Raw genomic sequence first — 21,718 nt, 5'->3', positions numbered from 1 at the left:
CAGACCTCAAACGGTCCAATCTCTGTGCTCCGGTGTCATCCCTGGATCAGTAATGCTGACACCACACAGTACTTGAAGGATTTATAACAGAGTAGCAATCACACACTTATTACATCAAGTGTCTCAATAGAGAACTTATTACAAAAAAATTATGGCTTAAGGCCATCTAATAACGATAACAGCGGAAGGCTTGGAAGATAAGTGAGTCCATCAACTCCAATGGCATCACTGAGTATAGAACCACGACCTAAAACTCCTTATCTTCATCTGAAAAGTCTGCAACATGAACATTGTAGCCCGAAACGGGTCAGCACATGGAATATGCTGGCAAGGTAACACATAGAGAATAATGGAATGAAACAGCTATTCTATATGAATAATTGGCTGGTGGGAGGCTCTATGGTTACAGTTTTGCATAAAGCCAATTTTTCCCTACTTCAAAGGAATAAATTTATTTAACTATCATGGGGGTTGTTAAACATTGAGAATGGTTGACAGCATTCTCAATCCCAATTAAGCATCATCATTAAACAAACCCATCAAAATTAATTTTATAGTAACATGTTGAGATTCACATGATAATCCAGGTACTAGATACTCAAGATGTCCATAACCGGGGACACGGCTAACCATGATTAGTTTATACACTCTGCAGAGGTTTGCACACTTTTCCCCACAAGTCTCGATCTCCTCCGTTGGATTTCTCGCACTACATGGTGTTTGAGAAACGGATGGCCAAGACATAGTCTTTCAGAAGCGCTAGCACCTTACGATGGGTAGACCGTACCACCTACATCCCCTACATCTGCTAGTCTACCACTGTAAGAGTTCGCACGACTTAGTCAACTATGCTAGAGCCCATAATAGCTTGTGGCTGCACATGGAAGTTTCTAGCATGAACAATCTCATGATCCCTTTGAGCCTGGGTGGCGGTCCAAAAAAACAGCCAATCCTGGAATACTCATTTACCTCAATCCATCCAGATGTGTGTTTAAGTTGCCACCTTAAATAAACCATTAATTAACAATCTCACATCTGTCATGGATACACTCACCCAATCCACGTCTAGTAGCATAGCCTGGCATAATAAGCAAACGTAGAAGTAACTCTCAAAGGTTTGATAATAAACAGGTAATAGGTACTACCTCAACTACTTCCCAAACCCACAATTTTAATTAGATCCTAATTATGCAATGTCTGAGGATTGATCTAATGCAATAAAACTGGGTAGTAGGAGGTATGATCAAAGTGTTACTTGCCTTGCTGATGATCACCGAAACCTAGCGATTCGAAGTAGCAAGCGGCGCACTCCGGGTACTCTATCGCAAACAAACAAGCATACAATAAGTACTCAGCTAATGCACGGGTAAAACTCAAATAAGAGATCTAACCAGAAAGTTCAACTTAAGAACTCCGGTTGGCAAAAAGAATCAAATTGAACGAAGCAACGAAAGACAAACGGCAAAAGAAACAGGCTTCATTTACTATTCTGGATCTAAGGCAATTTTTACAGTGGCAAAAACTTATTTGAGTTAGTTAAGCAAAAAGAGAGTTTCGAGACGAAAATCCAGGCGCTTGAATCGACTGATTCCGATAAATGAGTGAAAAGTTAGACTAAAACGAAAATCGGATCAGAGATCGCGATCAGAAAAATCGCGGATTTAATCTGAGAAAAAGAAAAACGATGAACGTTCGTTAAAACAAACGAATGGGCGAAAGCTCACTATTTAACTAAACTGGAGAGACCGATCTATTTAAAAAAAATGAAACTAAAAAAATGAACAAAACTGTCGGAAAAACCGAACGGTTTTTCGAAAAAAACCGGAGGCGAAAAATACCTCCGGCAACTCCGGCGATGGCGGCGGCGGTGGTCCGACGGCGGGGCGGCGAGGCGGCGGCGGCAGCGGCGGCGGCGGCGAGCGGCGGCGTGGTGAGGCGGCAGCACGGGGCGGCAGGGTGCGGCGGCGGCTTGACAGTGGCGGCGGCGGGGTGCGGCGGCGGCGGCTCGGGCCGGCTAGGGTTAGGGTTTGGTGGGGTGGCGGCTTGGGCTTCGGCCGGGGTGGGGGCACGGCTTAAAAGGGGCCCGGCCAGGAGAGTCCTGGTCGGTTACAGCCCAAAGTCGGTTCAGACATTTTTTTAATAATTACGCTCGGAAAAAAACAAAAGGACTACTAAACTGACTCCAAAAATCCCGAAATAAATTTTCCCCGGCTTCTAAAATCAAGCCGCACAGGATGAACATTTATTTGGGGCCTAAATGCAACTTTGAAAAATGCGCATTTTTCCTAAATTCAAATAAAATAGCAAATAAAACCAAATAAAATCTTATTTGATTTTTTTATTAAATCCTCAATATTTCTTTATTTTGGGAAAGTCATTTTATTCCCTCTCTCATAATTTTTATAATAGAAATAATTGAAGATAAAATAAACAAAATCAAATGATCCTATTTTCAAAATTTGAGACAACTCAAATATGAAAATAACGAAATCCCCAACTCTCTCCGAGGGTCCTTGAGTTGCGTGAAATTTCTAGGATCAAACAAAATGCAATAAATATGATATGCCATGATTATCTAGTGTATAACATTCCAAATTGAAAATTTGGGATGTTACAAACCTACCCCCCTTAAGATGAATCTCGCCCTCGAGATTCGGGTTGGCTAGAAAATAGGTGAGGGTGGCCCTTCAGCAAATCTTCCTCTCGTTCCCAGGTGGCTTCATCCTCCGTGTGGTGGCTCCACTGAACCTTGCAAAACTTGATAACCTTGCTGCAGGTGACTCGACTGGCATACTCTAGAATCTTAACTGGTTTCTCCTTATAGGTCAAATCACTATCCAACTGAATCGATTCCAGTGGTACCGTATCTCTCAGCGGTATGTCAGCCATCTCTGTGTGGCACTTCTTCAACTGGGATACATGGAACACGTCGTGAACTCCTGACAATCCTTCGGGCAATTCCAACTTATAGGCAACTTCTCCCATACGCTCCAAAACTTTGTATCGGCCTATAAAACGTGGCGCTAACTTTCCCTTAACTCCAAAACGCTTAACTCCTCGAAGTGGTGATACTCGAAGATAAACTCGGTCTCCAACTTCGTAAACTGTCTCCTTGCATTTAGAATCTGCATAACTCTTCTGCCTGGATTGAGCTACCTTCAGCCTGTCGCGAATTAATTTCACTTTCTATTCAGACTCCTTTATCAGATCTGGTCCAAACAACTGGCGATCTCCAACTTCATCCCAGGACAATGGGGTCCTGCACCTCCTTCCGTACAAGGCTTCGAAAGGGGCCATCTTCAAACTGGATTGATAGCTGTTGTTGTAAGAGAACTCTACATACGGCAAATTCTTGTCCCAACTAGATCCATAGTCTAGCGCACAAGCTCTTAGCATATCCTCCAAAATCTGATTGACTCTCTCAGTCTGTCCATCTGTCTGCGGATGAAAAGCTGTGCTAAACTCCAGTCTAGTTCCCAAAGTCGCATGCAACTAATTCCAGAACTTTGAGGTAAACTGGGTTCCTCTGTCTGATACAATGCTCCTTGGAACTCCATGCAGACATACGATTCTAGTCATGTATCTCTTTGCCAACTTTGCACTGGTATAGGTAGTCTTCACTGGAATGAAATGAGCTACCTTTGTCAAATGATCGACTAAAACCCATATCGAGTCATAGCCTGAACGTGTTCTGGGAAATCCTGTAATAAAATCCATGCCTAGCTTATCCCACTTCCATTCAGGTATCGGCAATGGTTGTAGCAATCCTACTGGCTTCTGATGCGCTGCCTTCATCTCTGACATACATCACAAACTGCTACATACTCCGCAATATCCTTCTTCATTCCGGTCCACCAGATAATATCCTGCAAATCCAAATACATCTTGGTATTTCCTGGGTGAATCGAATACGGTGAATCATGGGCCTCTTGTAAAATTAACTTCCTGATCTCCGGATCATTTGGCACATAAACACGGTCTTCAAACCATAGGGTGTCGTGCTCATCCTCACGAAATCCCTTAGCTTTTCCTTTGCTCATTTTCTCCTTAATAGAAGCAATCTCCTTGTCAGTCCTTTGAGTTTCTCTGATCTTATCCATCAAAGTAGACTGAATCTCCAATGCTGCTACATAGCCTCTCGGGACTATTTCCAAACATAGCTCTCGAAGATTTTCGGCTAACTCCCTTGGTCAATCTCCCGTCATTAGGGTGTTGACATGGCTCTTACGGCTTAACGCGTCAGCTACTACGTTAGCCTTTCCAGGGTGATAATGCAATCTCATATCATAATCCTTGATGAGCTCCAACCATCTCCTTTGTCTGAGGTTCAACTCCTTCTGTGTGAAAATATACTTCAAGCTCTTGTGATCCGTGTACACCTCGCAATGGTTTCCAATCAGAAAATGTCTCCAAGTCTTCAATGCATGCACTACGGCTGCTAACTCCAAATCATGCGTAGCATAATTCAACTCATGGGGCTTAAGCTGTCGTGAGGCATATGAAACAACTCTTCCTTCCTGCATAAGCACTGCTCCAAGTCCTCGACGTGACGTGTCACAATACACCTCATAATCCTTGGTCTAATCCGGTAAAATCAACACTGGTGAGGTAACCAAACGTTTCTTCAACTCCTGAAAACTAGCCTCACATTCCTCAGTCCATATGAACTTGGTATCCTTCTTCAACAACTCCGTCATAGGCTTCGCAATCTTTGAGAAATTCTCAATAAACCTCCGGTAGTATCCTGTGAGTCCAAGAAAACTCCGGATCTCTCCAACTGTGGTTGGCGCTTCCCACTTGGTCACGATATCAACTTTAGTGGGATCTACTACTATACCTTCTCCGGATATAACGTGTGCGAGAAACCCAACTTCTTTCAACCAAAACTCACATTTGCTAAACTTGGCATATAACTAATGTTCTCTGAGCTTTCCAAGAACCAAACGCAAATGCTCCTTATGCTCCTCTTCATTCTTTGAGTAAACCAGGATATCATCAATGAACACTACGACGAACTTATCCAAGAACTCCATAAACACTTTGTTCATCATGTTCATAAAATATGCAGGTGCGTTAGTCAGACCAAATGACATAACGGTATACTCGTACAGCCCATACCTGGTGGTAAAAGCCGTCTTAGGTATATCCTGTTCTCAAATCTTCAACTGGTGGTATCCTGATCGCAGATCGATCTTGGAAAATACCTTAGCTCCTTGCAATCGATCAAACAGATCATTGATCATCGGTAGTGGGTACTTGTTCTTGCTGGTTACTTCATTCAATCCTCGATAATCAACAACCATCCTTAACGATCCATCCTTCTTTTCTACTAGAAGTACTGGCGATCCCCAAGGCGATGAACCTGGGCGAATATATCCTTTATCCAGTAACTCCTTAATCTGCTTCTTGATTTCCACCAAATCCTTTGCGGGCATCCTATATGGTCTCTTTTATATTGGCCCTGTGCCTGGCAAAAGCTCAATCAAAAACTCAATATCTCTATCCGGTGGCATGCCTGGCAACTCTTCTGGAAATACATCGGGGAAATCCTTCACTACTGGTACTTCCTCTTGCACAACTCCTATTAAAAAATTTACTTGAGTCCTCTTCGGCACATGTCGGGATACATACTTGATCCTTCTCCCTTCTCGGGTGGTAAGAAAGATTGACCTACTGGAACATTCAATATTCCCTTCATACTTTGACAACCAATCCATGCCTAATATCACATCCAATCCTTGAGATTCCAACACTATTAGGTCTGATGGAAATACGTAGTTACCAATCCTTAATGGTAACAGATCACACCATAGACTAGCCATATATTCTGCTCCAGGCGAGGTTACTAACATGGGTGACCTAAGGGCTTGGGTTGGCAGTTTATACTTATCCACAAATCCCCTTGATATGTATGAATGCGATGCACCAGTATCGAAAAGAACGAGTGCAGTAAATGACTTAACCAAAAACTTACCGATTACTGCATCCGGCTGCTCTTCAACCTCCTCCACATTAACGTGGTTCACCTGTCCCCTGTTGAAAGGGTTCGGCTTCTTCCCAGAGCTTCCATTGCCATTTCCATTCTGTGATTCAGGACATTCGTTGGCATAATGTCCGGTCTTCTGGCACTTAAAGCAAGTGACTTGGCTCAGGTCTTTCTTGGCTGGGGTCGATGGGTTGGTGCGGTTCTGGCCGTTGCTTCCTCCATTCCCATTACCAGTCTTGGGGCCATTGTGATGGTGCGAGCTACCTCCTCCATGGGTATGCTGGAAATGTCCTCCCGGTCTGGGGGTAAAACGTGGCTTCTGCTGAGCTCCAGAATTGTACTTTCCTTGTCCATACTTCCTCTTGCGATTCTCAATTTGCTGTTGCTTCCCTTCAATCATGAGAGCATGATCTACCAACTCCTGGTAGTTGTTGAAGGTTGCTACCATCAACTGCATGCTCAACTCATCATTCAGTCCTTCCAGAAACTTCTCCTGCTTTGCTGCATCCGTAGCAACGTCATCTGGGGCATAACATGCTAATTTACTAAAGTCCTCCACATACTGGCCAACTGTCCGTCCTCCTTGGTGCAAGTTGCGAAACTCTCGCTTCTTCATGGCCATAGCTCCTGCTGAAACATGGGCAGTTCGAAAAGCCTGCTGAAACTGGTCCCACGTGACAGTGTCGACAGGGAAAGTGGCTGTGAAATTCTCCCACCATGATGCTGCGGGTCCTTCAAGGTGATGTGTGGCAAACTTCACCTTTTCCGCATTCGTGCATCCTGCTGTGGTCAACTCTCTAGCTGTCTTGCGGAGCCAATCATCTGCTACTATCGGCTCAGTGCTACTGGAAAACACCGCGGATTCAGCCTAAGAAAACGGGCTAAGTGATCAACATGTGGTGGTGGTGGTGCTGGTGGGTTGTTGTTGTTGTTGTTCCCTTGATTCTGATTCTGGACTAGTAACTGCATCAATGTGTTCTGCTGCTGGATCAACTAGGTGAGCTCCGGTGGGAAGGTAAATCCGGGGTCACGTCTCGGAGGCATCTGAGGGTTTAGAAAAGATGAGATTTAAGAATAGAGGGGGTCTAAAGAGAAAACACTACCCATATGCACATGAGGCAAAAGCAAACAATTCACTTCGTTCATTCAATCGAACAAGGGCATACAATCGATCTAACTATCGCAAAAGTGCTCAGACTATAATATTTACATGGTGGACTACTACTACTAATGAGGTGGTCTACTAGAAATATTTTTCGGTTGCAGACTCCATGATATCTGCTCCAGCTTCATCAATGTAGTCATCATCGCTATCATCCGGATCCGAGTCGGTGTCGCCGATGATGATGTAGTCTTCCGGGCGAATCTCCTTGGGTTCTTCGTCTTCTTCTACCGGTGTAGGGCCTCCCATAAATATTCCGATCTTCTTGATCAGATCGTCATTCTTCTCTACTAATACTTCAATTTCTTCTTCATAATCTTCACGTGTAGCCTTGAGTTCTTCCTCCAGTTCCTTGATCCTTGTCTTTGCCTTCTTCAGGTCTATCATGTCGGCGCACATCTGGTTCTCCTGACGTCGAATGTGCTGGTTTAACTCCTGGATAAAAGCTGCGACTGATCTATCCTTTCTGGTGCTGATCATCTCCCAGTGCTCATCTCGGCGCCCACAAATCTGGTAGATAGTATCCTTGAGATCATTGCGGTAGACTTCTCCAATGCGTCCCATGGCAATGTGAGCTGCCATGCTCTTTCCTAGACTCCAAGTTGGTGCATCAAAAGAAAACTCTATGGGCTCAGTGACTGGCATGAACGTCCTTCCTGGAACTTGAACTTGAATCATCCAGCGCTCTTCTTCAGGTAAAGTGGCGTTGTAGGTGCCGGTGAAGCTTGGTACTCCTATGTTCAGGTATCTAGTGACTTCCTTCAAATGACGTCCAAAAGGTGTATCTTCATCCGGTTGAGTGAACTTGTTCCTTGCATCCGCCATCCTAAAAGAGTAGAAAAGATGAGAAGTCAGAAAGAGAAGAGAGTGAGTAGTGATCTAGGTCTTTAGCTTAGTGGTCATGTCCTACAGTCAGCGTGTGCTCTGATACCATCTTGGAGCGAACAGACCTCAAACGATCCAATCACTCTGCTCCGGTGTCATCCATGGATCAGTAATGCTGACACCACACAGTACTTGAAGGATTTATAACAGAGTAGCAATCACACACTTATTACATCGAGTGTCTCAATAGAGAACTTATTACAAAAAATATGGCTTAAGGCCATCTAATAACGATAACAGCTGAAGGCTTGGAAGATAAGTGAGTCCATCAACTCCAACGGCATCACTAAGTATAGAACCACGACCTAAAACTCCTTATCGTCGTCTGAAAAGTCTGCAACATGAACATTGCAGCCCGAAATGGGTCAGCACATGGAATATGCTGGCAAGGTAACACATAGAGAATAATGGAATGAAACAGCTATTCTATATGCATATTTGGCTGGTGGAAGGCTCTATGGTTACAGTTTTCCGTAAAGCCAATTTTTCCCTACTTCAAAGGAATAAATTTATTTAACTATCATGGTGGTTGTTAAACATTGAGAATGGTTGACAGCATTCTCAATCCCAATTAAGCATCATCATTAAACAAACCCATCAAAATTAATTTTATAGTAACATGTTGAGATTCGCATGATAATCTAGGTACTAGATACTCAAGATGTCCATAACCGGGGACACGGCTAACCATGATTAGTTTATACACTTTGCAGAGGTTTGGCACTTTTCCCCACAAGTCTCGATCTCCTCTGTTGGATTTCTCGCACTACATGGTGTTTGAGAAACGGATGACCGAGACATAGTCTTTCAGAAGCGCTAGCACCTTATGATGGGTAGACCATACCACCTGCATCCCCTACATCTGCTAGTCTACCACTTTAAGAGTTCGCACGACTTAGTCAACTATGCTAGAGCCCATAATAGCTTGTGGCTGCACACGGAAGTTTCTAGCATGAACAATCTCATGATCCCTTTGAGCCTGGGTGGTGGTCCGAAAAAAACAGGAAATCCTGGAATACCCAGGTACCTCAATCCACCCAGATGTGTGTTTAAGTTGCCACCTTAAATAAACCATTAATTAACAATCTCACATCTATCATGGATACACCCACCCAATCCACGTCAACTACCATAGCCTGGCATAATAAGCAAACGTAGAAGTAACTCACAAAGGTTTGATAATAAACAGGTAATAGGTACTACCTCAACTACTTCCCAAACCCACAATTTTAATTAGATTCTAATCATGCAATGTGTGAGGATTGATCTAATGCAATAAAATTGGGTAGTACGAGGTATGATCAAAGTGTTACTTGCCTTGCTGATGATCTGCGAAACCTAGCGATTCAAAGTAGCAAGCGGCGCACTCCGGGTACTCTATGTCAAACAAACAAGCATACAATAAGTACTCAACTAATGCATGGGTAAAACTCAAATAAGATATCTAACCAGAAAGTTGAACTTAAGAACTCCAGTTGGCAAAAAGAATCAAATCGAACGAAGCAACAAAAGACAAACGGCAAAAGAAACAGGCTTCGTTTACTATTATGGATCTAAGGAAATTTTTACAGTGGAAAAAACTTGTTTGATTTGGTTAAACAAAAAGAGAGTTTCGAGACGAAACTCCAGGTGCTTGAATCGCCTGATTCCGATAAACGAGCGAAAAGTTAGACTAAAACGAAAATCGGATCAGAGATCGCGATCAAAAAAATCGCGGATTTAATCCGAGAAAAAGAAAAACGATGAACATTCGTTAAAACGAACGGACAGGCGAACGCTCACTATTTAAATAAACCGGAAAAACCGATCTATTTAAAAAAACCAAAACTAAAAAAACGAACAAAACCGTCGGAAAAACCGAACGGTTTTTCGAAAAAAACCGGAGGCGAAAAATACCTCCGGCAACTCCGGCGACGGCGGCGGCGGTGGTCCGACGGCGGGGCGGCGAGGCGGCGGCGAGGCGGCAGCGGTGGCGGCTGCAGGGCGGCGGCGCGGCGAGGCGGCGGCGGCTCGGGCTGGTTAGGGTTAGGGTTTGGTGGGGCGGCGGCTTGGGCTTCGGCCGGGGTGGGGGCGCGGCTTAAAAGAGGCCCGACCAGGAGAGTCCTGGTCGGTTACGACCCAAAGTCGGTTCGGATGTTTTTTTAAATAACTACTAAATGGACTCCAAAAATCCTGAAATAAATTTTCCCCGGCTTCTAAAATCAAGCCGCACAGGATGAACATTTATTTGGGGCCTAAATGCAAATAAAATAGCAAATAAAACCAAATAAAATCTTATTTGATTTTTTTTATTAAATCCTCAATATTTCTTTATTTTGGGAAAGTCATTTTATTCCCTCTCTCATAATTTTTATAATAGAAATAATTGAAGATAAAATAAATAAAATCAAATGATCCTATTTTCAAAATTTGAGACAACTCAAATATGAAAATAACGAAATCCCAAACTCTCTCCGAGGGTCCTTGAGTTGCGTGAAATTTCTAGGATCAAACAAAATGCAATAAATATGATATGCCATGATGATCTAGTGTATAACATTCCAAATTGAAATTTTGGGATGTTACAGCATTATAAGAATCAAAAGTGTGGCTACCCAAGAAATTTCCTCCGGTAATGGTATAATGAATATATCTGTTCCAAGGAGTGATGCCTACTTAAAAATTGCGAAGAAGAACGGAAGTAGATTGCTTCCTAGTGGATCTATTCTGAGCATTGCAAATTCTATGGCAAGCATCTTTTAGATTTTCTCCCTCCCTTTCTTTAAAATTAAGAACTTCATGATCGGGAGTACTAACAATGATAGGAGGACTAGCCATAACAGCAAAATAAACGATCTAACACACGGACAAGCGAGAGGCAAGCAAAAAGAGACGAACAGAAAAGAGGGAGAATAAAACGGCTAGACTGAAGTGGGGGAGAGGAAAACGAGAGGCAAATGGCAAATAATGTAATGCAAGGGATAAGAGTTTGTGATGGGTACTTGGTATGTCTTGACTTGTGCGTAGATCGTCCCGGCAACCGTGCTAGAAATCCTTCTTGCTACCTCTTGAGCATGCGTTGGTTTTCCCTTGAAGAGGAAAGGGTGATGCAGCAAAGTAGCGTAAGTATTTCCCTCAGTTTTTGAGAACCAAGGTATCAATCCAGTAGGAGACTACATGCAAGTTGCCTAGTACCTGCACAAACAAATAAGAACCTCGTAGCCAACTCGATAAAGGGGTTGTCAACCCCTTCACGGTCACTTACGACAGTGAGATCTGATAGAGATAATAAGATAAATATTTTTGGTATTTTTGTGATATAGATTGGAAAATAAAGATTGCAAAATAAATGGCGACATAAATGGCTAGTTGACGGGAAACTAATATGATGTAAAGTAGACCCGGGGCCATAGGTTTTACTAGTGGCTTCTCTCAAGATAGCAAGTATTACGGTGGGTGAACAAACTACTGCTGAGCAATTGATAGAAAAGCGCATAGTTATGATGATATCTAAGGCAATGATCATGAATATAGGCATCACGTCCGTGAGAAGTAGACCGAAACGACTCTGCATCTACTATTGTTACTCCACACATCGATCGCTATCCAACATGCATCTAGAGTATTAAGTTCATAAGAACGGAGTAACACTTAAGGCAAGATGACATGATGTAAAGGGATAGACTCAAGCAATATGATATAAACCCCATATTTTTATCCTCGATGGCAACAATACAATATGTGCCTTGCTGCCCCTGCTGTCACTAGGAAAGGACACCACAAGATTGAACCCAAAGCTAAGCACTTCTCCCATTGCAAGAAATATCAATCTAGTAGGCCATACTAAACCGATAATTCGAAGAGTCTTGCAAAGATATCAAATCATGCATATAAGAATTCAGAGAAGAATCATATAATATTCATAGATAATCAAGTCATAAACCCACTATCGGTGGGAACGACACCTATGGGATCACAAGAATCCCTACTACGGTTGCGGGGCGCGGGGTCGTGAGAAGAGCGGATCAAACAGATAGCACATGGTTCGTTTATCCAGGTTCAGGCCGCGGGGATGCGTAAAACCCTACTCCTGCTTTGGTGGATTGTATATCTGTGTTCTTGAGCTAGCTATGGGGCGTGAGGAGCTCCAAAAAGCCGAATCCTCCTCCTGGTCGCCTCGGGCCTCCTTTTATAGCAAAGGGGGTACCACAGTAGCACCAGGAGGTGGAAAGGGGAACAGTGATGTGAGGTTATCCCTAGCATTACATGACAAGGCACATTTAATGCGTCTTGCCCAGGTGTCCTTGATTGGCGTGGGCCTGATGGTGTCCCAACGGGTGTCCTTGGCAAGGGCCTTGCCGGGGCCCCGGCAAGGGTCTTGCCGTGGCGCCTGCTGTCATCCCCGGCAAGGCTCTTGCCGGGGGCCTTGTGGTCCTCCTTGGCTGGGATCCCGCCAAGGATCATCATCTTCTAAATGGTGTATCAGATCTTGAATGTCTTTACAAAGATCTGCGTGCCACCACGGTGATGTCTTCCGAATCCTTGCCCCATGGGGGCAGTGGACTCAAGGGTGACTCACTCTTAGGTGTGGGGTGAGCTGCCACGGCAAGGGTCTTGTCGGGTTTGCTAAAACTGCCTCCCGGCAAGGATCTTGCCGGGGGGTCCGCTTTGTCCCCTTTGCTCTTTGTGGTCTTGGTCTTGGCGTCGTTCTGCTTCTCCTGAGCTTCGGCCTTACCTTGGCTCACCTCTCTTGCCTTGCTCAGTGTGGTGGTGCCCGTGGCTCAGACTTCCCGTGCACAGTTATAGGGGTACAAAAAGTGTACCCCTCTTTTTGTACACCGACACCCACAATTCATCGGATCTCGGCAAACACACCACAAAAAGAGTTACATCAAATAGATCTCTAAGAAGATCGAGGAGAACTTTGTATTGAGATCCAAAGAGAGAGAAGAAGTCATCTAGCTAATAACTATGGACCCAAAGGTCTGCGGTAAACTACTCTCACATCATCAGAGAGGCTATGGTGTTGATGTAGAAGCCCTCCGTGATCGAATCCCCCTCCGGCGAAGCGCCGGAAAATGGCCCAAGATGGGATTTCACGGGTACAGAAGGTTGCATCTGTGGAAAAGTTGTGTCGTTGCTCCCCTCGAATGTTTTAGGTTATAAGAGTATATATAGGAGAAAGAAATAGGTCGGTGGAGCTGCAAGGGGCCCACGAGGGTGGGGGCGCGCCCTCCTACCTCGTGGCCGCCTCGCTGGTTCCTTGACGTCCACTCCAAGTCTCCTGGATCACGTTTGTTCCAAAAAAGATCCTCGCGATGGTTTCATTCCGTTTGGATTCCGTTTGATATTCCTTTTCTGTGAAACACTGAAATACACAAAAAACAGCAATTTGCACTGGGCTTTCAGTTAATAGGTTAGTCCCAAAAATAATATAAAAAGGTATATTAAAGCCCATTAAACATCCAAAACAGATAAGATAATAGCATGGAACAATTAAAAACTATAGATACATTGGAGACATATCAAGCATCCCCAAGCTTAATTCATGCTCGTCCTCGAGTAGGTAAATGATAAAAACAGAATTTTTGATGTGGAATGCTCCCTAACATAATTTTCAATGTAATTCTCTTTATGTGGCATGAATATTCAGATCCGAAAGATTCAAGATAAAAGTTTAATATTGACATAAAAATAATAATACTCCAAGCATACCAACTAAGAAATTATGTCTTCTCAAAATAACATGGCCAAAGAAAGCTATGCCTACAAAATCATATGGTCTGGCTATGCTCTATCTTCATCACATGAAATATTTAAATCATGCACAACCCTGATGAAAAGCCAAGCAATTTTTTCATACTTTTGATGTTCTCAAACTTTTTCAGTCTTCACGCAATACATGAGCGTGAGCCATGGATATAGCACTATAGGTGGAATAGAATGGTGGTTGTGGAGAAGACAAAATGGAGAAGATAGTCTCACATCAACTAGGCGTATCAACGGGATATGGAGATGCCCATCAATAGATATTGATGTGAGTGAGTAGGGATTGCCATGCAACGGATGCACGAGAGCTATAAATGTATGAAAGCTCAACAAAAGAAACTAAGTGGGTGTGCATCCAACTTGCTTGCTCACGAAGACCTAGGGCATTTTGAGGAAGCCCGTCATTGGAATATGCAAGCCAAGTTCTATAATGAAAAATTCCCACTAGTATATGAAAGTGACAACATAGGAGACTCTCTATCATGAAGATCATGGTGCTACTTTGAAGCACAAGTGTGGAAAAAGGATAGTAGCATTGCCCCTTCTCTCTTTTTCTCTCGTTTTTTTTATTTGAGGCTTTTCTTTTTTATGGCCACTTTTTCTTGGGCAATCCCTACTTGTGGGGGAATCATAGTCTCATCCCGACTTGTGGGGGAATCATAGTCTCCATCATCCTTTCCTCACTGGGACAATGCTCTAATAATGATGATCATCACAATTTTATTTACTTACAACTCAAGAATTACAACTCGATACTTAGAACAAAATATGACTCTACGTGAATGCCTCCGGCGGTGTACCGGGATGTGCAATGAATCAAGAGCGACATGTATGAAAAATTATGGATGGTGGCTTTGCCACAAATACGATGTCAAGTACATGATCATGCATAGCAATATGACAATGATGGAGCATGTCATAATAAACTAAATGGCGGAAAGTTGCATGGCAATATATCTCGGAATGGCTATGGAAATGCCATAATAGGTAGGTATGGTGGCTATTTTGAGGAAGGTAAATGGTGGGTTTATGGTACCGGCGAAAGTTTGCGTGGTACTAGAGAGGCTAGCAATGGTGGAAGGGTGAGAGTGTGTATAATCCATGGACTCAACATTAGTCATCAAGAACTCACATACTTTTTGCAGAAATCTATTACTTATCAAAACGAAGTATTATTCGCATGCTCCTAAGGGGATAGATTGTAGGAAAGACCATCGCTCGTCCCTGACCGCCACTCATAAGGAAGAAAATCAAAAAATAAATCATGCTCCGACTTCATCACATAACGGTTCACCATACGTGCATTCTACGGGAATCACAAACTTTGACACAAGTATCCTTCAAATTCAAAACTACTCAACTAGCATGACTCTAATATCACCATCTTCATATCTCAAAACAATCATAAAGAATCAAACTTCTCATAGTATTAAATGCACTTTTTATGACAGTGTTTTATCATACCCATCTTGAATGCCTATCATATTAGGACTAATTTCATAACCAAAGCAAATTATCATGATGTTCTAAAAGACTCTCAAAATAATATAAGTGAAGCATGAGAGATCAATAATTTCTACAAAATAAAGCCACCACCTGTCGGTGTACTAGAGTAGGGGTACCCTAGTACCCCGAACTTGTGCACGGGCAGTCGTAGCACACCGCGGCAAGGCTTGCCGAGTGACCGCCAAGACCCTCCATGGATCCCTTGAAGACCATTCAAGAACAAAGTACTCAAACCAAGGCCCCGGCAAGAGGAGCTTGCCGGGAGGGCCAACCAAGGCCCCGGCAAGAGGAGCTTGCCGGGAAGGACTACCAAGGCCCCGGCAATAGGATCTTGCCGGGAAGAGACAAGACCCCGGCAAGAGGAGCTTGCCGGGAAGGCTACTCAAGGCATACCAAGAAAGCTTGCCTCGACACGCCCTGCGTCCCGGCAAGATCCGGCGAGCGACAAGCTTCCGGACGCGACAAGACGACGGCCGCGGCAAGGAGCTTGCCACAGGAAACCCCCACTTCGTACCCGCGCTCCAGCACACCTGCTAACGTGTCGCTCTGGGACTCTCCCGAGCACACTTGGCAGGAGGCCGTGCAGCTAGGGGTACATGGTGGCAAGCGGAGACGAAGAGAAGCCCATCGTGGCAAACGGTGGCGCTCCTAACGGTCACCTTTTGCACTGTTTAGGAGACTCAGACAGGCATTTAATGCCCTTGTCCCCTGCCGTCAGAGTTAGGTAGGGTGCACTATATCCACAGTAGCGGTAGCTGCACCTACCGCATCCTTTTCCATTTCTACCCTTTTAGTCTACGTTGCCACCTGTGGGTAACCCCTTGAAAGTATAAAAGGAGGCCCAAGCGCAACGTAGAAGGGGTTCGGCCAGTTCGGCTCACTCGAAACACCAGAAACACTCCCACGCTCAGTCTGGTAGCGTCGATCGCTCCTGAGCAAAGATTCAATACACACAAACAAGCAGCAGTAGGGTTTTACGCATCCGTGCGGCCCGAAGCTGGGTAAAATCCCCCCCGCGAGCACCGCCTCGATCCGCTCTTTGTGCGCTCTCCGCCTCCCACCGAACCGAAAGGGGCCCTGTCCCCATAGGTGTTGGTGGAATCAGCACCCCCCGACATCTCTGGCGCGCCAGGAAACGGGAGGCAGACTTGAAGAGGAACTTGCCGGGAGGGCCAACCAAGGCCCCGGCAAGAGGAGCTTGCCAGGAAGGACTACCAAGGCCCCAGCAATAGGATCTTGCCGGGAAGAGACAAGACCCCGACAAGAGGAGCTTGCCGGGAAGGCTACTCAAGGCATACCAAGAAAGCTTGCCTCGACGCGCCCTGTGTCCCGGCAAGATCCAGCGAGTGACAAGCTTCTGGACGCGACAAGACGACGGCCGCGGCAAGGAGCTTGCCGCGGGAAACCCCCACTTCGTACCCGCGCTCCAGCACACCTGCTAACGTGTCGCTCTGGGACTCTCCCGAGCACACGTGGCAGGAGGCCGTGCAGCTAGGGGTACATGGTGGCAAGCGGAGACGAAGAGAAGCCCATCGTGGCCAACGGTGGCGCTCCTAACGGTCACCTTTTGCACTGTTTAGGAGACTCAGACAGGCATTTAATGCCCTTGTCCCCTGCCGTCAGAGTTAGGTAGGGTGCACTGTATCCACAGTAGCGGTAGCTGCACCTACCGCATCCTTTTCCATTTCTACCCTTTTAGTCTACGTTGCCACCTGTGGGTAACCCCTTGAAAGTATAAAAGGAGGCCCAAGCGCAACGTAGAGGGGGTTCGGCTAGTTCGGCTCACTCGAAACACCAGAAACACTCCCACGCTCAGTCTGGTAGCGTCGATCGCTCCTGAGCAAAGATTCAATACACACAAACAAGCAGCAGTAGGGTTTTACGCACCCGTAGAGATGTCGGGGGGTGCTGATTCCACCAACACCTATGGGGACAGGGCCCCTTTTGGTTCGGTGGGAGGCGGAGAGCGCACAAAGAGCGGATCGAGGCGGAGCACGCGGGGGGGATTTTACCCAGCTTCGGGACGCACGGATGCGTAAAACCCTACTGCTGCTTGTTTGTGTGTATTGAATCTTTGCTCAGGAGTGATCGACGCTACCAGACTGAGCGTGGGAGTGTTTCTGGTGTTTCGAGTGAGCCGAACTGGCCGAACCCCTTCTACGTTGTGCTTGGGCCTCCTTTTATACTTTCAAGGGGTTACCCACAGGTGGCAACGTAGACTAAAAGGGTAGAAATGGAAAAGGATGCGGTAGGTGCAGCTACCGCTACTGTGGATACAGTGCACCCTACCTAACTCTGACGGTAGGGGACAAGGGCATTAAATGCCTGTCTGAGTCTCCTAAACAGTGCAAAAGGTGACCGTTAGGAGCGCCACCGTTTGCCACGATGGGCTTCTCTTCGTCTCCGCTTGCCACCACGTACCCCTAGCTGCACGGCCTCCTGCCACGTGTGCTCGGGAGAGTCCCAAAGCGACACGTTAGCAGGTGTGCTGGAGCGCAGGTACGAAGTGGGGGTTTCCCGCGGCAAGCTCCTTGCCGCGGCCGTCGTCTTGTCGCGTCCGGAAGCTTGTCGCTCGCCGGATCTTGCCGGGACGAAGGGCGCGTCGAGGCAAGCTTTCTTGGTATGCCATGAGTAGCCTTCCCGGCAAGCTCCTCTTGCCGGGGTCTTGTCTCTTCCCGGCAAGATCCTATTGCCGGGGCCTTGGTAGTCCTTCCCGGCAAACTCCTCTTGCCGGGGCCTTGGTTGGCCCTCCCGACAAGCTCCTCTTGCCGGGGCCTTGGTTTGAGTACTTTGTTCTTGAATGGTCTTCAAGGGATCCACGGAGGGTCTTGGCAGTCACTCGGCAAGCCTTGCCGCGGGGTGCTGCGACTGCCCGTGCACAAGTTCGGGGTACTACGGTACCCCTACTCTAGTACACCGACAGGAGCCCCCGGGCCTGGGCCATACACGATGCCGAGCGCTGTTGGGCCAGGCCCAAAATAGTGCACGGGCACGCGCGGCCTAGGTCACGCCGAATTTAACTCCGCTCCCACCACGCACGCCCAGAACGGCACGCGTCAAACGCGGCGTCGTGGGTGATGCGGGCGGTGTGCGTGGGGCTAAGCCCCTCGAGCAGGCGTCAGGCCACGATGATGAGGACGGTTCACGCCCTCCTCCCTAAACGGAGGTAGGCATGGGGGCGTGGTGCATTTACTGGACGGGGCCGGTTTTTCGGGACGCCCACTCTCCGCGATCACGGGGCGGAGCGAGGACGCCTCATCTGTCGCTTTGGTTCTGCATCCCCACCACGCGGCTCCCATGCGCTTGGGGTCACGGACGGTGGAGTGGGAAAATGGGCCGTCGCGAGCAGAGGCAGCGGGTTGGCCCTGACTCCCTGCTCTCCCCGTGCCTTGATTCGTTGAGCGGGGCGGCCGAGCCCCCACCTCGCTCCTTTATAATGAGCGGGAGGGGAGCACAGAAACCCGCACTCCCTCATCTCCTCCTTTCTTCAGCTTCTTCTCCCCTTTCTCTCATCCGCCATGGAGAAAGGGAACCCGGGCCCTTCGTCGGTGGCGGCGAGGGTCGCCGCCAGACAGCGCATCTCTCCCTCTTCCGTGCCCGTGGTGGCAGAGATGTCGGGGGGTGCTTCGGCACTCGGGCGAAGTGCTGCGTGGACAGCTCCTCCGACAGCGAAGGCTCCTCCTCGAGCGAGAGCGACAAGGAGGGGAGCGACAGCGACGACGAGGGTAGCGGGCGACGGGGTAGCGGGTCCGACTAGGCATCGGGTGCAGCTTTGCGCGGCACCGGCGACCCCATCATCCGCGTCGCCGGCTTCTTGAACTCCCCGGGGTCGTCTCCTTGGGCGGATGGCATAGCAACGCTGCGGAAGGGGAAGACGGCTGGCGACAAGGCCGTCAGGTCAGAGTACGAGGGCGTGGTGCCCTCGACAGCGTGCTGACGTCCTGCCGCCCCGTCTTCGAGCCCCACTTCCAGCGTCGCCGTCGCCGTCCAGCCTTCGGACGACCCCCGGGATGTTCCCTTGGTGTCTTCTGGCACCCGTAGCTCGCCTAGGCGCTCCTTCTGCCCTTTTCGCGTCCTTGACCTGCCTCCTGAGGAGAGGGACAAGAAAGGGATTACGGGCATCTTATCTTTTTAATTTGTAAGCCTTCGGGCCTTAGCTGTATCTAAAACTTGTAATCCTCTCTTTCATGTTTTTCATCCTCTATGGACTGTACCTGAGTGGGATGTTTTTTAATGAAAAGGGGATGCTTGCCGGGTTATTTGTCTCGTGAGTTAAACCCACGCCAAGGAGCAAATCCTTGGTATCCCTCGGACAGACATTTCATTTCCCGGCAACAGGCCCTGCCGCTTTCCCACGTCGCTCAACCTTTCTCACGCTTTTGATGGAGGCAGGAACGAGGTGGGTGCGGTCTCCTCGTTTCATCCCTTTGCTGCCGCGACTACGACCAAACTTGGCCCCGAGAACGAGCCCCAGGGCCTAGAGTTGAGGGAGCATGGCAGTTTTCGGGAAGAAACGTGGTTTCGCATTCCCCGGTACATAAGAGGATGCATGATGAGGGATGAAAGACTTATCTGATATTGCAGCCCTCGGCAACTCTGGTTTGCCGTGGACGATTCTTGGCACTCACAGCCGCCAGCGATATTGGCTTGCCGGGAAGGCTTTTATCTTCAGCAGAGAACTTTGTCGTTCTCGATGCCGGCTTCCGGCAAGCTTGTTGCCAGGAAGGCTTTCATCTTCAGCAGAGAGCTTTGACGTTCTCGATGCCGGCTTCCGGCAAGCTCGTTGCCAGGAAGGCTTTCATCTTCGGCAGAGAACTTTGACGTTCTCGATGCCGGCTTCCGGCAAGCTTGTTGCCAGGAAGGCTTTTATCTTTGGCAGAGAACTTTGACGTTCTCGATGCCGGCTTCCGGCAAGCTTGTTGCCAGGAAGGCTTTTATCTTCGGCAGAGAACTTTGACGTTCTCGATGCCGGCTTCCGGCAAGCTTGTTTCCAGGAAGGCTTTTATCTTCGGCAGAGAACTTTGACGTTCTCGATGCCCGCTTCCAGCAAGCTTGTTGCCAGGAAGGCTTTTATCTTCGGCAGAGAACTTTGACGTTCTCGATGCCGGCTTCTGGCAAGCTTGTTGCCAGGAAGGCTTTTATCTTCGGCAGAGAACTTTGACGTTCTCGATGCCGGCTTCCGGCAAGCTTTGCGGGCCGAAGAACTTCGTCGTTCTTGACACCGGCTCCCGGCAAGATCGTTGCCGGAAAGGCTTATGGCGAAGAACTTCGTCGTTCTTGACACCGGCTCCCGGCAAGATCATTGCCGGAAAGGCTTATGGCAAAGAACTTCGTCGTTCTTGACACCGGCTCCCGGCAAGATCGTTGCCGGAAAGGCTTATGGCGAAGAACTTCCTCGTTCTTGACACCGGCTCCCGGCAAGATCGTTGCTGGAAAGGCTTATGGCGAAGAACTTCGTCGTTCTTGACGCCGAAAAGATTGGCCCTAAGGGCGTTGCCAGCCCCCGGGCCATAACTGCGTTCAAACATAGCAAGTGATTAGCATCCGAAGTGCACTTAACTCGCTTGCGAATTTTGACTTCTGCTACATATTCCCTATGCCTGCTGGAATGCTTTCCGGTGCGTGTGATCCAGCCAGCAGCGCTTGAGGGAACGGGCCCTTAGCGGCTATTCGGGAACATCGCCTCCCAGAAAGGTTTACCTTCTTGGTTCTAGCGCAACCGCACAAGTTGCCGAGCGGACTCGAGGCAACATGGAGCGCAACTAGCCCCGAGAAGGCTCCTCGGCATACAGGTCTATGCAGAAATCTCAAATAACTAGCGCATGCTATCTTCCTGTTCAACCTCTCTTTGTACGTCCACCCTACGCTTTCTAGGGAAACTTGCCGGTGCAGGCACCCTTGCCGCGAGCGCCGAGTGCGGAACTTCAGCAGCCTGCTGGCGGGGTCGCTACTGACAAGCAATCTTGTCGCAACTAGTTGCAGCTCGCTTAAGTAGTTGAGCAAACTCGAAACAAAGTAAGGGCGCTAGCGGCTCACTTAAGTTGCTGAGCGGACTCGAAGCAAAGTAAGGGCGCTAGCAGCTCACTTAAGTTGTTGAGCGAACTCGAAACAAAATAAGGGCGCAACTAGCTACGAGTTGATTCCTTCGCGCACAGGTTTTCCGTACAAAGAACAAGATCTCCGAGGCGGATAACTTTATATAGAAAGGAAATATCTAAAGTTTCGCATGACTTAGCTTTTTCCGTTGCGGCACTGGCGACGTTCTTTTGCTCGCCCGCTCCTTAGGATCCATGACGATGAAGATTTAGCTTGCGTGCACGCCGGATCGGGTTCGCACAATCTCGACGCCCCCTACCTGGCACGCCAGAGATGTCGGGGGGGTGCTGATTCCACCAACACCTATGGGGACAGGGCCCCTTTCAGTTCGGTGG

This window comes from Triticum aestivum, chromosome 6A (genome assembly GCF_018294505.1).
Source record: "Triticum aestivum cultivar Chinese Spring chromosome 6A, IWGSC CS RefSeq v2.1, whole genome shotgun sequence".
In the NCBI taxonomy this organism is placed as follows: Eukaryota; Viridiplantae; Streptophyta; class Magnoliopsida; order Poales; family Poaceae; genus Triticum; species Triticum aestivum.
The sequence above is the reverse complement of the archived record's forward strand: the minus strand, read 5'-3'. Positions refer to the sequence as shown.